Here is a 15,522-nt window from a genome sequence, read left to right as displayed (position 1 = left end):
CTATTTGTGTTAACTCCAGTGTGAGTTTTAAAATTTGATAAAGTGTTCCCTAGTGCCTCCTAGTATTGTGTCCATGACTTCTAGTTCCCAGTGTCTGTCCAGCCTGGTCTGTTCCCAATCATTCCAACCTTGTGATTCCTGTGTACTCCAGCCTGTTACCCCAAGCGTGCTCATGTGATCCTCGTGTTTCCCAGTCTGTATCCTGCTACAGTGATCCCATGCACTCTGACAACCATCCAGACTTCCTTCAGCACCATGTCTCCTTTTTTTCTGATTTTGAATAAAGTAAGGGAGAGTCCGTTCTTTTTTTTTTTGTCTCATTGAGGAGACGCCTGCGTGGGTGAGTCAAAGGACTGCAACCTGAGAATTGCCTGCAGTGTAACATCTCCACCTCTAGGGGTTCTTGTGTAGACCAGGCGGTTCCTTAGATTCTGCACCTCAGCCTTTCTCAGGGCTTTAACCATTTCTAATCAGCGCACCAGACTTATTGCATCTTCGCTGTAGCTTCTGCCACCATCTGCCCAGTTCCAACAACAAAGTCCTGGCCAGCCACCCTGCCTCTAGTTGGAGCAGATTCCCGACCTGTGACAAATGGACACAGACCAATCATAAGGTGCAAGAAGCAGGAAGAGGTGGAGCAAAAATTCTGACTTCCAGGTTGGAGCTGCCATTTGAATATTATATCATTCTAGATTGTATTGCTTGCAAGGTGCTCTATAAGGTAACTGGAGAGAAGGTAAATTACATTCTGATAGCACCAAGTAGAGGTATACATTTAAAATGTGGTAAAGGTGCAGTTTAATTAGCTTATACTTTCACTTTCCTGGTTATTCCTCCCCCCATCATCAACATACTAATAAAATTTTTAAATAAAACCTTTCTGTTTTTACTACATTCTTTATTTTGGACCCAGTGAGGTCATAGCATTCAGCTTCAGTACTCCTCTCAAGAGCCCTCATCCGTGATGCAAGCAGAAGACTCGCTTTTGATGGGAGTTAAAGAGGAAGTAAAGGCAAAATTTTTTTTTTTTTAAAAGCACACCCTGTAAGGCAAAGGCATAATGAGCTAGTATGCATAGCATACTAGCTCATTATGAATAACTTACCTGAGAACAAAGCCCCCGAAGCAGTCCTCCGTCTTCCTCTTTGCCGCTGCCATGTATCCTGGAGCGACTTCCGGGTCTCGCTGCTGTGGCGCTGTGATTCGCCGGAGCCGCAATGACGTCACTCTCGTGAATGCACACGAGAGCCGACACTCGCGGCATATTGCCACGATCTGCGGCCTGCCCCAGCGCGCCTGCACGTTGCTGTCTACGGCGCATGCGCCATTCAAAAGTAGGGACCTCCAAACTCCACATCTGGCTCACTGCAAGAGGGACTCTGAATGGGACTAGGATGTAAGGTCTGACCCTGAGGGGAATGCTCATGTAAGGGGAACTGGAATAAATTGGAATATAAGGGGGGCTTCAATGTATGGAGGACTTTGATGGGGACTTTGATGTAAGAGAGGACACTGAAGGGCTCAAGTTTAATTAAAATGTCTTTGCTTTGTTTTTTTTTACGTTTTTCCTGTTGTTTTTCTGTTTTAAATCAAAGCATGCTGATTACATAATATTGTCAAATTTGATTGTTTATAAGACTGATTTTTTTCGGGCCACAACTATTTGTAAAATATATGGTGTGCCCCTTGTACTGAAAAGTTTGGAGACCCCTATTCTGGAGGATGATACTGAGCTTCCATGCTTGAAAGAACTGAAATCCATAGAATGTAAGTGGTGGGCCAGAAACTGTCAGCCCTTGTACACGCGGTCGGACTGTTTCCGCCGGAATATCCGACAACGTTTTAGAGCAGGGCTATAAGCCCTTGTACACACGGTCGGACATTCCGACAAAAAAATCTGTCGGATTTTGTCCGAAACTTGTGTTGCATACACACTGTCGGACAAAGTTGTCGAAAAATCCGATCGTATATAACGTGACAACGTTATTTCGTTACGACGGGACCACGTTCAGGCTAGTAGCCAAAAGCTTTGGTCTAGGAATTTGATCTGAGCATGCGTGGCATTTTCCGTCGGAATGTCCGACCGTGTGTACAAGGGCTAAAACTTTCCAACAACATGATCCGATCGGACTTTGTCCGATTGTGTGTAGAGAATTCCAATCGGACAAAGTGCCATGCATGCTAAGATCAAATTCCAAGACCAAAGCTATTGGCTACTAGCCTGAACGTAGTCCCGTCGTAACGAAATAACGTTGTCACGTTATGTACGATCGGATTTTCTGACAACTTTGTCCGACCGTGTGTATGCAACACAAGTTTTGGACAAAATCCTACGGATTTTGTTGTCAGAATGTCTGACCGTGTATACAAGGGCTTAAGCTGGGCAGGAAAGTTCTAGATGATGCTGGACATCCTCCAGCCAGAAAATGAGTCAGGCTTTATCTGACTTACTGCAGCTTCTAATGCACACTGTGAGAAGCTCACAGTGCGCAAATAAATCAGTGTAAGCAGTTTCAGTACAGGAGAGGAGCCTGTGCAACTGTGTAAGACTGAAAATTACAGCTGGAGCTTTGCTTTAACCTAGAATATATAAAACCATTTTGCCTTTCAACAGGAAACATGACACTAAAACTGTCACTTTTTTTTTTTTTAAGAGACAAATACTCATGAAAACAAGTGCAGTAAAAAGTCTTTGAACGTAAATTTTTCCTGTTCCCTGTGCTGTAAAAATAACGCCATCTCACAGACACAGATAAAAATTCGGGATTATGTCTTCACTTCCAGAAACGTGGATGGAGACATGCAAATCACTCTTTATACATCCCCTCGGCCAAGTTCAGCATCCGGAATAGCAGGTTTAATGGCCGGGACCCAGCCAGATGTTTAGGACCATAAATTTAAGTTTAATGGTAAATGCTGGATTTGGACATTTTCTTTTCTCCAGTGAACTGATGGCTGTAAACTGACATAACCTGCTGAACATTGAGGATAAAACATAATACTGAAAATTATTGTGGAACATCACGCTCTCAATCAATTTTTAACTATTTTTAATCCTTATGCTACTTGCATTAGTAAATAGGTGTGACGTATGTATATGTTACTTGTTTTGAACTTTTTTTTTCGTTACATTTCTTTAGTTGTTTTCTAGTTTTTGGCCTAGGCCAAAATTATGTCATACATCCTAGGCGGGAGGAGGGACTTTCAGATAAGCACACCCTGTTGCATGAGTTAACGGCAGATGGATTCAAGGAAGTAAATGTTTGTAGACAGGGGTCATTCTGTTGCCCATTTAAGAAGAGTTCATCTTGAAATCCTTTCAGGAAGGGGAATGACTTAATTTTCTTCCTGGCAGGATCATATATAAGCTTGAGATGGAATTTAGGAGAGAGAAAATGTAGCTGACTGATGGGAAGTGCAGAGCCAGGGGAGAGAACCATGCCACAGAAGATAGGACCTTTACTCTTTGCTACACCTTGGATGGGCACCCCTGGTATTAGGCACACTAAGGTACACTGCCATACCAAATGGAACTGCTGACTACAAACTGAAGAGTTATTAACTTGAACTTGTGCTGAGAACTGTTGCCATAAGATTGAGTTGGATCAAGCCTGTGGCTGCTTCGTGTGTCTGAATTGGATCCCTAGTCTCTTTGCTGTTGTGAAGTGTGATTGTGCACAGTTAAGCCTATGCTAATGCCAGGGCTCTAGGACCCAGCATCTCTCAGGACACCAACAGTAGGAGAAGGGCTCTAGGACCCAGCATCTTACCAGCACTTCACATGGGCCTATATAAGGAAGCCTGTCAGTGATTTCAGTTACTGGTGGATCTTCGGCTCCTTCATTTCATTATCTTTGTAATATTCATGTTCCTGTGTCTCCTGTTACCAACCCGGCTTGTCCTTGACCTGTCTCCTGCTTGCTTCCTGTTTTCGACCTCAGCTATCCATCTGCCCACGTCTGCTCTGATACCCACCTGGCTTCTGGCCTCGGCTATCCATCTGACCATGTCTGCTCTGATACCCACTTGACTCCTGGGCTTCCTTCTGATTACGCTCCAGTCTCATTATTATTTGAGTCCTGCAACCCTTCACGGGTGCCACCTGTCTGCTGATTCTACTCAGGGGTGTCTACAACTTAGCCACAAGGGAAGCCCTCTCTCTCCACTGGCCTCCAGCACCAGGTACGTGATACGTAGACAGTGCATCTCATGGGGTAACCACATGGAGAAGAAGGATCTCAGTGGAACCAACTGTGTGCAAACCTGGTTGGCCTAGGGGAAGGTGGTGGATAGGGAGTAGGAGCCCTATCCTTGAGCTACATGCAAGAAACCAGGCCTGGTACAGTGAGTGTCTGCAACCAAAGGAACGGTGTTGTCAAGAGTGACCAGGAGTATGGTGAGTTTGTGCACTGGACACACCATGTCTAAAGCCGCATACACACGACCGGACTTTCCGGCAGACTAGGTCTGATGGTCTTCCCGCAGGACTTTTGGTGGAGTTCCGACGGACTTTCCGAACTAACGCACTTGCCCACACACAAACAGACTTTTCGACAGGCTAGGTCCGACGGTCTTCCCGATGGACTTTCGATGGATTTACCACGGACTTCCGAATGAACGAACTTGCCACACACAGACTAAAGTCCATTCATTTTGAATGTGATGAGGTACGACGGGACTAGAAAAGGTAGTTAATCTCGCCGCTTTTATCGGCGAGATTGACACCTTGCGAGCCCTGTCACGGGAGCCGGCGCCTGATATGGATTTTAAGGAGAACCCCCTACTCTGAAAAAATGGCGTGGGGGTCCCCCCAGAGTCCATACCAGACCCTTATCCGAGCACGCAGCCCGGCCGGTCAGGAAAGGGGGTGGCCCCCCTCCTGAACCATACCAGGCCGCATGCCCCCAACATGGGGAGGTGAGTGCTTTGGGGCAGGGGGGCGCCCTGTGGCCCCCCACCCCAGAGCACCTTGTTCCCATGTTGATGAAGACAAGGGCCTCTTCCCGACAACCCTGGCTGTTGGTGTCTGTATGGGGTACATCTTACCCCTACCCATTCATCTGGGGGGGGGGAAGTGTCAATAAAAAAACACACTAGACTGGTTTTAAAATAATTTATTAGGCAGCTCCGGGGGTCTCTTCTGTCTTCGGGGGTCTCTTCCGACTCCTCTGCTTCCTATTTTCCTTAGTGAAGCTCCTGCACCCAAAGTCGATTGACTAATCAGCTAGGGGTGCTGACATTGCGGGATTCCTGGACAGGTAAGTGTCCTTATATTAAAAAAAAAATTTTTACAGGTTGGAAATCTACTCTAAGCGATTTGTCCCCAATAGAATTCAAAAGGAACACCCAAAAAAACTTGTGAAAACAGTGAAAATGCACCTATTGGCTTTTTCCCCCTAGTAACTAGCTTACATGATCCAGAAATTGTGCACCATGGGTCCACCCTGCCTGTCAACTGAGCGGCTAGAGTACAGCATACTAAGTGCTAAATACACCTGTGGTATATCAATGAAAAATGGTTCTTTTTATTAGCAGTGCATCCAGTTAAAGTGGATCTAGTACCAGATATAGTGGGTGGGATTTAATAAAATTGGCCAATTGATCTTTGATAATACCCCACCCCCGAGACCCCACTGTACTTACCTATTTAGGTGATGTGCTGTCAGTGCTCAACTAGCTGGTGTTATTTTTCCAGGGATTTGAAAGTGGTCACCTGTTGGCGCTGATCATTCAGAATTGCTCTGATCTGTCCCAGAAGCCCTACAGAAAGAAGAGGAGGTATAGCTGGGATTTTAAATCCCTGAACCGCTACATCAGCTGCGTGGGCACTGACAGGTCAGCACCCACAGAGGTAAGTACAGTGGGACCGAGAGGGGAGTGGAGGGTGTCAGTTAAGTTAATATTTGCTAAGCAATGTAAGAGCCAGATGTGTCGGGCTGTGCAATGCATCGACAAGGAACATTGCACTGAAAAAAATATGGTGTGCGGTACATTTCATGGTGGTGTGGTGCAATTAAATCCATCACATCACATGCGTTGCAGCCATAGGAACTGAATGAAATGTCACTTTTTGACACTTCAATAACATTCTAACAAAAAAAAAAAGGTAACAACACATTAGCACCTCTGTCTTCACATCACACACCAGTGCACTCTGCTGGTGTGAAAAAGCCCTTATACCTATAAGCATCTACTACCTCTTATGCCGCGTACACACGATCGGAAATTTAGCCAGCAAAAGACCGATAAGAGCTTTTCATCGGAAAATGCGACCATGTGTATGCTCCATCGGAATTTAGCTGGCCAAATTCCCACCAGCAAAAATTTGATAGAATGTTCTCAATTTTCCTGATGGAAAAACTTTCTATCGGAAATTCCGACGTGCAAAAACTCCCGCATGCTCAGATTCAACTACGAGATGGAAGCTATTGGATGCTAGGTATTGAACTTCCTTTTTCTAGTCCCCTCGTATGTGTTGTATGTCACCGCGTTCTTGGCGGTTGGAATTTGGTGTAACCGTGTGTAGGCAAGACAGCTTGAGCGGAATTCCATCGGAAAACCATCAGAGAATTTTTTTGACGAAAATTCCAATCGTGTGTAAGTGGCATTCCAGAGATTTCTCAGTTCTCTCCTTAACAATGCATTCATCTGCTTTCCTCTGCAGAAGGACAGAGCCATATTTGTTCAGGCATCATCCATGGCCAACATCTTCCTGGACTGAGATGCCAGCTCAAACATGACAGGATCATGTAATTGATCAAGAAGAGAAATAAGGTTGATCGCACCCTTGAATCCAAAAGATGCTGTAGAAATTTCTTTATTGTCATGAGCCAAACAAAATTTCAATGATGATCAGTTAACGCATTTCACACGAAAAGAACTGTGCTTGTTCACAACAATTGAAATGCTCACAATACGAGCTATTTAAAGGCGTATATCAAATCAAACACAAAACACCAGAAGTTAAAGAGCAATCAATAGAAAACTTCACCGACATAAGAACATTTCTTAAATGCTAAAACAGCTGATCATAATAACGGTTAAAACAAAAATAGATGTAAACATGTAAGCAAGAAATGTATTAAAAACAAAAATTTTAAAAAATGAGCGAAAAAACATGTAAATCACATATATCACTGTGTAACATAATATATGACATTAACTATTAATTTTCATGTGTATGAGCATCCTTTCCATCATGTATATGGTTTAGAATCTCATTATTTCCTCTTATCCTTGAATAGTTTTTAAGAAGTCTTTAACAATAAGTATTAAATCCAAAAATTATACTTAACCACTTGCCGACCGCTGCACGCCGATGTACGTCCCTACTATGGGGACGGATATCGTTGTTATGGCAGCAGCTATCCCAGTGTTCGGCTGGAAGTCGGCTACAAGATAAAAGTGGTCTCTGCGGTGGATTCGCTGCTAAATCACTTTTATCGGTGGCAGGAGAGGGCCCCCCTTCTCGAGCTGCGATCCGGTGCCCTCCACCGCTTACTGGAGCAGCGGCGGAGGCGATCGCGTCTGTCCCCTGGACTGACATGGAGACAAGGGGAAGATGGCCACCCATCTCTATGACACTGCAGGGCGGAAACTACGTCAAAACGTCACTTCTGCCCATAGCTCTTAAAGGGCCAATTTATTTTGTTTATTTTTTTAAATGATCATTTTTTTTTAATTATTACATTTTAGTGTAAATATGAGATCTGAGGTCTTTTTGACCCCAGATTTCATATTTAAGAGGTCCTGTCATGCTTTTTTTCTATTACAAGTGATGTTTACGTGACACTTTTTTTTTTTAAACAGTGTAAAAATAAATGTAAAAGGTAAAATAAATATAAATATATATTTTTTTTTTAAACGCTCCCCGTCTTGCAGAGCTCGCGTGCAGAAACGAATGCATACGTGAGTAGCGCCTGCATATGAAAACAGTGTTCAAACCACACATCTGATGAGCGGGCGCAATTTTGAAGCGTGATATGTTGGGTATCAATTTACTCGGCGTAACATTATCGTTCCCAATATAAAAATAAATTGGGCTAACTTTACTGTTGTCTTATTTTTTAATTCAAAAAAGTTGATTTTTTTAAAACAAAATGTGCTTGTAAGACTGCTGTGCAAATATGGTGTGACAGAAAGTATTGCAATGACGCATACTAGCTCATTATGAAATAATTACCTTAGAACAAGGCGTTGGTATCTCACCTGGTCCATGCCGAGGGAGATGTTGCCTCGGGTGTCGCAGCTCCAGCGCTGTGAGTGGCTAGAACCGCGATGTCGTCACTCCCACGCATGCGCGCGGGAGACTTCTTTACAACAAGGTCCGGCGTCTGCCAGGCTTTCAGCCGAGAATATCCTGTGCGCATGCGCCGCTGCAGTCAGTGGCTCATTGCAAGGGGAATATTTCCTAAACCGTACAGGTTTAGGAGATTTTTTTTTACCTACAGATAAGCCTTATTATATGCTTACCTGTAGGTCAAAGTTAAAAAATAGACTATACAACCACTTTAACCACCTCAATACAGTGCACTTACACCCCCTTTCTGACCAGACCAATTTTGAGCTTTCAGCGCTCTCACAGTTTGAATGACAATGACAATTACTCAGTCATGCAACACTGTACCTATATGAACCTATATGAAACTTGCGTCCTTTTTTCCACACAAATAGAGCTTTCTTTTAGTGGTATTTAATCACTAGTGAGTTTTTTATTTTTTGTGATATAAATAAAAAAATATTTAAATTTTGTGAAAAAAATGCCTGTTTCTTTGTTTCTGTCATTAGATTTTGCTAATTAGTAATTTTTCTTCATAAATTTTGCTCAAAATTCATACTGCTACACTGAAAATTGATCACATCTGATCAGGCCTTCAGTACATCGGGTGTATCTCATTTCTTGAGACACTAAACAAGCCAGGAAAGTACAAATACCCCCCAAATGACCCCTTTTTAGAAAGTAGAATTCCAAGGTATTAAGCATGGTGAGTTTTTTTAAGTTGTCATTTTTTCCCACAATTCTATGCAAAATGAAGATTTTTATTTTTATTTTATTTTTTTACAAAATTGTCATATTATCAGGTTATTTCTCACACACAGCATATGCATACAACAAATTACACCCCACTCTTCCCGAGTATGGCGATACCACATGTGTGAGACTTTTACACAGCATGGCCACATACAGAGCACCAACATTGAAGTGGCACTTTCAGACGTTCTACGACTAAAAATGACACATCTCATTTCACAGCCACCTATTACACTTTTGAAGGCCCTGGAGTACCAGGACAATGGAATTGCCCATAAAATGACCCCATTTTGGAATGCTAACACCCCAACGTATAATCTGTGAGGCATAATGAGTCTTTTGAACGGTTCATTTTTTTCCAGAAGTTTTTGGAAAATGTGGAAAAAATGAAAACGCAATTTTTTTTACACAAAGTTGTCAATTTATAAGATATTTCTAACACATATCATGTATATAGCAACAATTACACCCCAAAACACATTCTGCTACTCCTCCTGAGTATGGTGATACCACATGTGTAGGACTTTTACACAGCCTGGCCACATAAAGAGGCCAAACATTGAAGTAGTACCTTCAGGCGTTCTAGGAGCATAAACGACACATCTCAATTTATTTCTACCCATCACACTTTTGAAGGTCCTGGAGCACCAGGACAATGGAATTACCCCCAAAATGACCCCATTTTGGAAAGCAAACACCCCAACGTATATTCTATGAGGCATGGGCTGCAAATAGGTACTCGGGTACTCTGATGGGCTGCAGATAGGTACTCTGGTACTCTGATGGCCTGGTGACAGGTACTCGGGTACTCTGATGGCCTGGTGACAGGTACTCGGGTACTCTGATGGCCTGGTGACAGGTACTCGGGTACTCTGATGGCCTGGTGACAGGTACTCGGGTACTCTGATGGCCTGGTGACAGGTTCTCTGATGGGCTGGTGACAGATACTTGAGTACTCTGATGGCCTGGTGACAAGTACTTGAGTACTCTGATGGCCTGGTGACAGGTACTCGGGTACTCTGATGGCCTGGTGACAGGTACTCGGGTACTCTGATGGCCTGGTGACATGTACTCGGGTACTCTGATGGACTGTGACAGGTACTCGGGTACTCTGATGGTCTGTGACAGGTACTCGGGTAGTCTGATGCGCTGTGACAGGTACTCGGGTACTCTGATGGGCTGTGACAGGCACTCGGGTACTTTGATGGGCTGTGACGGGTACTCGGGTACTCGGATGGACTGTCACAGGTACTCGGATGGACTGTGGCAGATACTCGGGTACTCTGATGGACTGTGATAGTTACTCGGGTACTCTGATGGACTGTGAGTGACAGGTACTATGATGGACTGTGAGTGACAGGTACTATGATGGGTGGTGACAGGTCCTCTTTATTGGGGGGGGGGGCAATCAGTGTGATTGGTGTGTACTGTAAGCGGTAACGAGATGTTACTGCAATCTCCTCCTCACACAGGATCGGTGTGTGAGGAGGAGAACCCGGTAACATCTCGTTACCGCGGTTTGTTTACATTTAGTGATTGGCTGTGAAAGGATCACAGCCGATCACGTGGGTAAAAAGCCAGCCAATGGCTGTTTACCAGCGTCGGTGACGAACAGTGTTCCCGGGAACACGCCGCCACCGACGTGCACGCGCAGCGCAATCGCGCACACGCGCCGTGCACAGTGGGGGTGGAACCATCTGTAATCGCCCGTGACTTCATCACGGCCGATCACGTGGTAAACAGCCATGCCCAATGGCTGTTCACCCCCTCGGTGGCGAGCGGTGTCTCCGTGACACGCCGTCACCGAAGGAACAGGGATGCGCGCGCACGATCGCGCGCATTCCCTGTTTAAACGGGAGGACATCATATGACGGCCTCCCACCACAATAGGTGCGCCACCTGGCCATCATTTGATCATTTGGTCAGCTTCTAGTTAAAGTGGTTATTCATATTACTCAGTGATATATACGATTTATATTGGTATATACATGTTTTTTCGCTCATTTTTTCAATATTTTGTTTAAATACATTTCTTGCTTACATGTTTACATTATCTATTTTTGTTTTGACGATTTTCATGATAAGATGTTTTAGCATTTAAGAAATGTTTTTATGTCGGTGAAATTTTGTGTTGATTGCTCTTTAACTACAGGTGTTGTGTGTTTGATTTGATATAGGCCATTAAATAGCTTGTATTGTGAGCATTTCAATTGTTGTGAACAAGCATGGTTATTTTCGAGTGAAACGCGTCAACTGATCATTGATGCAATTTTGACTGGCTCATGACAATAAAGAAATTTCTACAGCATCTTTTGGATTCAAGTGTGCGATCAATCTTTTCTTCTCTTCTTGAAATTGCCTACAGTGATGAGCCGGGATTAGCACCTTGGATCGGGTGTGTCCATTTTTTGCCTGAAGCGGTCCTGCTGCTACAAAGTTATAATGTTGGAATCTGATCACTGGGGGAGAAGAGACTGAGGAAGTGCTAACTTCTATCCGCAGCAGACTGATTATATCAACTTATATGGTACAGTTTTTATATATATATATATATATTGTTTCTGTATGTGTAACAAGGTTCACTTTGGGTCAGTTCTGGACAATTGTGACAGATTTTCTAATCATCCAATAATAATTCTATCGGAGACACCAAATAGCATAATATATTACATTCATTATGGCAAATCAACCAGAATTCAGCCTTGGAAAAGGATCTTTGGTGGTTTTCTAGTGATCACTTCCAGTAAATTGGACCCCCTGTTATATTGGCACAAACATGGTATCCTTCAGTTATGCACTCTCCATACTCTCCATTTCCCTCAGTAACGTTTAAGCCGAAATGACGAATGACTATAATTGCTCTGATAATGCTCACACATGATCAGATGCACTAAGCTACCGGTAGCAGCTGACTCAACCTCCTCATCATTTGTTAGTGTGCAATAAAAAAATGTCATTTTCCGTGTTATGCAGATGTGACCTTTGAAAAACACGACATTAACGCGCACTCCTCGCCCATTAGAGAGCAGTGCCTAAGGAGGGATCATTAATATTGTTTTACAAAATGTTGCATCAGTACTTGTATTAAAGTAGATGATTGGAAAACCACCAATATATAATATTTTATAACAAAATTTATTAGTAAACTGATCTATCTATGGAACATAGTTTTATGACTTTGTTGTCCCATAGGAGTAATTGAAAGCAGTATTAAACCCGAAACCAAAAATTTTATATATTGCAGCTTAAGGGCTCTTTCACATGGGCCTGTTTGTGTACGGGCTCCGCTTTTCTCAGCAGGGATCGATCCGCCGATCCCCGCTGAGTAGGTGGATGACAGGCCTGTCTCCGCTTCAGTGGTGGCTGATGCTCAAAATGTTTGGGGGGGCGCAAACAAACTGAAAAATACTTAACCCCCCTCCCCATCAATTGCAGCCTCACTGTGCCCATAAAATTTAGCCATTCTGACCATCAAACGCAGCCACGTGTGCCCATCATATGCACCCACTTGTGCCCATCAAACGCAGCCACTTGTGCCCATCAAATTCGGCCACTTGTGCCCATCATATGCATCCACTGGTGCCCATCAAGTGCAGCCACTTGTGCCCATCAAATGCAGCCACTTGTGCCCATCATATGCAGCCACTTGCACATCATGCACAGCCACTTGCGACCATCATATGCAGCCACTTGTGCCCATAATATGCAGCCACGTGCCCATCAAATGCAGCTACTGTGCCCCATCACATGCAGCCATTTGCCCATCAAATGCAGCCACTTGTCCCAATCAAATGCAGCCACTGAGCCCATCAAATGCAGCCACTGTGCCCACCAACCCCCCCCACTCGTCGGGTTTTCGGCTCTAGCACAAACCCCCCGCATGTGGATCATCACTCTGACACCCAAGGGGGGAGCCAGAGCCACGATCCGCGTGCATGGGTTGATGCAGCTGCGGGGACTTACCTCTCAGAGCGGTGGCGACCTCCGATACAAGCGCAAGTCTCCTCACTCCTTTTCCTAAGCGCCAAGCATCCAATAGGGTGGCCTGGTGCTTTGGCCAATCAGGAAGCAGGTCTGACGTCCTGCCTTCTGATTGGTGGGGAGGAAGATTAGTGTGAAAATATTGAAAAGTCAGTCAAAGCTCCTGTCGCTAAATAAAATGATTAGCTTACAGTCCTGTTTACACCTTGCTTTTGCTTGGAGCTTCGATGAAGCTTCAGTGGGGCTTCGATGAAGCTTTGGTGGGGCTTTGATGAGGCCTTGATGAGGCTTTGGTGGGGCTTCAATGAGGCTTCAGTGGGGCTTAAAGCGAGCTTTGCCATAGACTTCTATGGAGGCTTTGAAGACGCTTTGAAGCACCACTAAAGCTACATGGGGTATAATTTTTGAAGCAAAGCTGAAGCAAAGCAAAGCAAAAGAAAGGCGTAAACAGGACTGCAAGCTAACCATTTTATTTAGTGACAGCGTTCAGAGAGCTTTAACAAAGCCTTGTTTTGAAGCAAGTGTAAACTAGCCGTTCATGTGTGTTGAAGCCGAAGCAAGTGTAAATGAGATGGGATATTTTTATTTATGTATTTATTTTTACTATTTCTTACTAGTAATGGCGACGACCAGCGTCTTATAGCGGGACTGCAAAATCGGACACCTAACTGACACCTTTGACACTTTTTGGAAGCCAGTGACACCAATATAGTGATCAGTGCTAAAAAAAATATGCACTGTCACTGTACTAATGACACTGGCTGGGAAGGGTTATCATCAGGGGTGATCAATGGGTTAACTGTGTGCCTAGGTTGTGCTTACTCACTGTGTGGGAGGTGCTATGACTATGGGAAGGCAAAGATCTGTGTTCCTGCTTTGCAGAAACACAGAATCGATGCCTTCCCTTCTGACAGAACGACAATCTGCCTGTATCCTGTGTAACTGACAGGTGCCAGCGGACATCAAGCCAACTGTACCCTCCTCTGGGCTACCGCTGGGTGAGATCACAGCGGAAGCCAGTCGCTGGCGGCGCACTTGCACGCCCCAGACTCAGAAGTGTCAGATCATGTACTAGGTATGTGATACTGCACAGGAGAGCCTCCCTGCCGCAGTATATCTACTGTGGGCGGTCGTGAACCGGTTAAAGAATAACTGTAGTTTTTAAGCTCTTTAGCCCCAGGGGACAACAAGGGACTTAGCAAAAACGTTTGCTTTTGCCTTTTATTTCTCATATTCTGTCATTACAGGCCATGACCATTATCTTTGTTTACATCTAGTCAGTCTGCGTTCTGTGTGGTACAATGTACAGAAAAATACTTCTAAAGAAAAGACTTAAAAAACATAAAGAACACAACTGCTCCATGTACACATTTGATTTACTGCCAGAATCCATAAATAATGTCTGTGCTCAAAAGATTACAAAGTGCAGGATGCTGTTCATAGATGCGCCTTATGGCAAACTAGGCCTCAGCCACCTTGCGCTTGAAGTTGCATGAATAAATAAATAAAGCCAAAACAGCTTTGAATAAAGTGGAGAGGGATTACAACCCGTCAGGTTTTTCATGCTGTCTGTGCCCCATTAGGGAGATTTACCCTCTATATTTGTCCTGTTTACTTCTACTGTATTACCAAGAGTGAAACCGAAAAAGAAAATCCCAATTTTGGAGTTCTCACCAAAACAGAGGGTAAATCTTTCTAACAGTGACAAAGACAGCAAAAGAACCCTGACAGGTGTTCTAATCCCTCTCCAATCTATCCAAAACAAAACAAGGTTTTGTCTTTAGTCATACTTTGGTGAATGCGCTATACCAGGATAGAGCGTGGTTTGCTAGTTCCGGGAGGCAATCATATGACGGCGTCCCGTGATCGCGACAGCCACATGCCCACTCTGGAGGACACTACCATAACTCCCAACTGTCCCTGATTTTGCTGGACTGTCCCTGATTTGGAGAAATGTCCCTCTGTCCCTCTTTCCTCCTCATGTGTCCCTCATTTTGGTCTGATCTATATAATTGTATATAAAATGCACCTTTTAGCTATCAAAAAGTGTTTTCCAGCACTAAACCTTTCACCCAATTTCTAAATTGCTGCATTTGTAAATTCCAAAAGCCACTATAAAGGAATAGTAGTGGTAAAAAAAAGCACTTGTGGGTTTCACCAATCTTGTTTTTTTGTACAATTCTCCTTTAAGGAGACGTGGCCAGGTACTTTTGCTGATAGGTGTCCCTCATTTCCATCTCAAAAAGTTGAGAGGTATGCTATTGTATAAAGGGCCCTGGGATAGGGACACATGATGCATGAGGGTACTAGGATAGGGGCATGTGATGTATGAGGGCACTGGGATAGGGGCACGTCATGTATGAGGGCACTGGGGTAGGGACACGTGATGTATAAGGACACTGGGATAGGGTCACCTGATGTATGAGGGCACTGTTATAGGGACACGTGATGTATGAGGGCACTGGGATAGGGACACCTGATGTATGAGGGCACTGCGATAGGGTCACCTG

Source organism: Lithobates pipiens, unplaced genomic scaffold, assembly GCF_037356315.1.
Source record: "Lithobates pipiens isolate NorthernLeopardFrog02 unplaced genomic scaffold, aLitPip1_a1.2 Scaffold_23, whole genome shotgun sequence".
In the NCBI taxonomy this organism is placed as follows: Eukaryota; Metazoa; Chordata; class Amphibia; order Anura; family Ranidae; genus Lithobates; species Lithobates pipiens.
Note: the sequence above shows the minus strand (reverse complement) of the source record.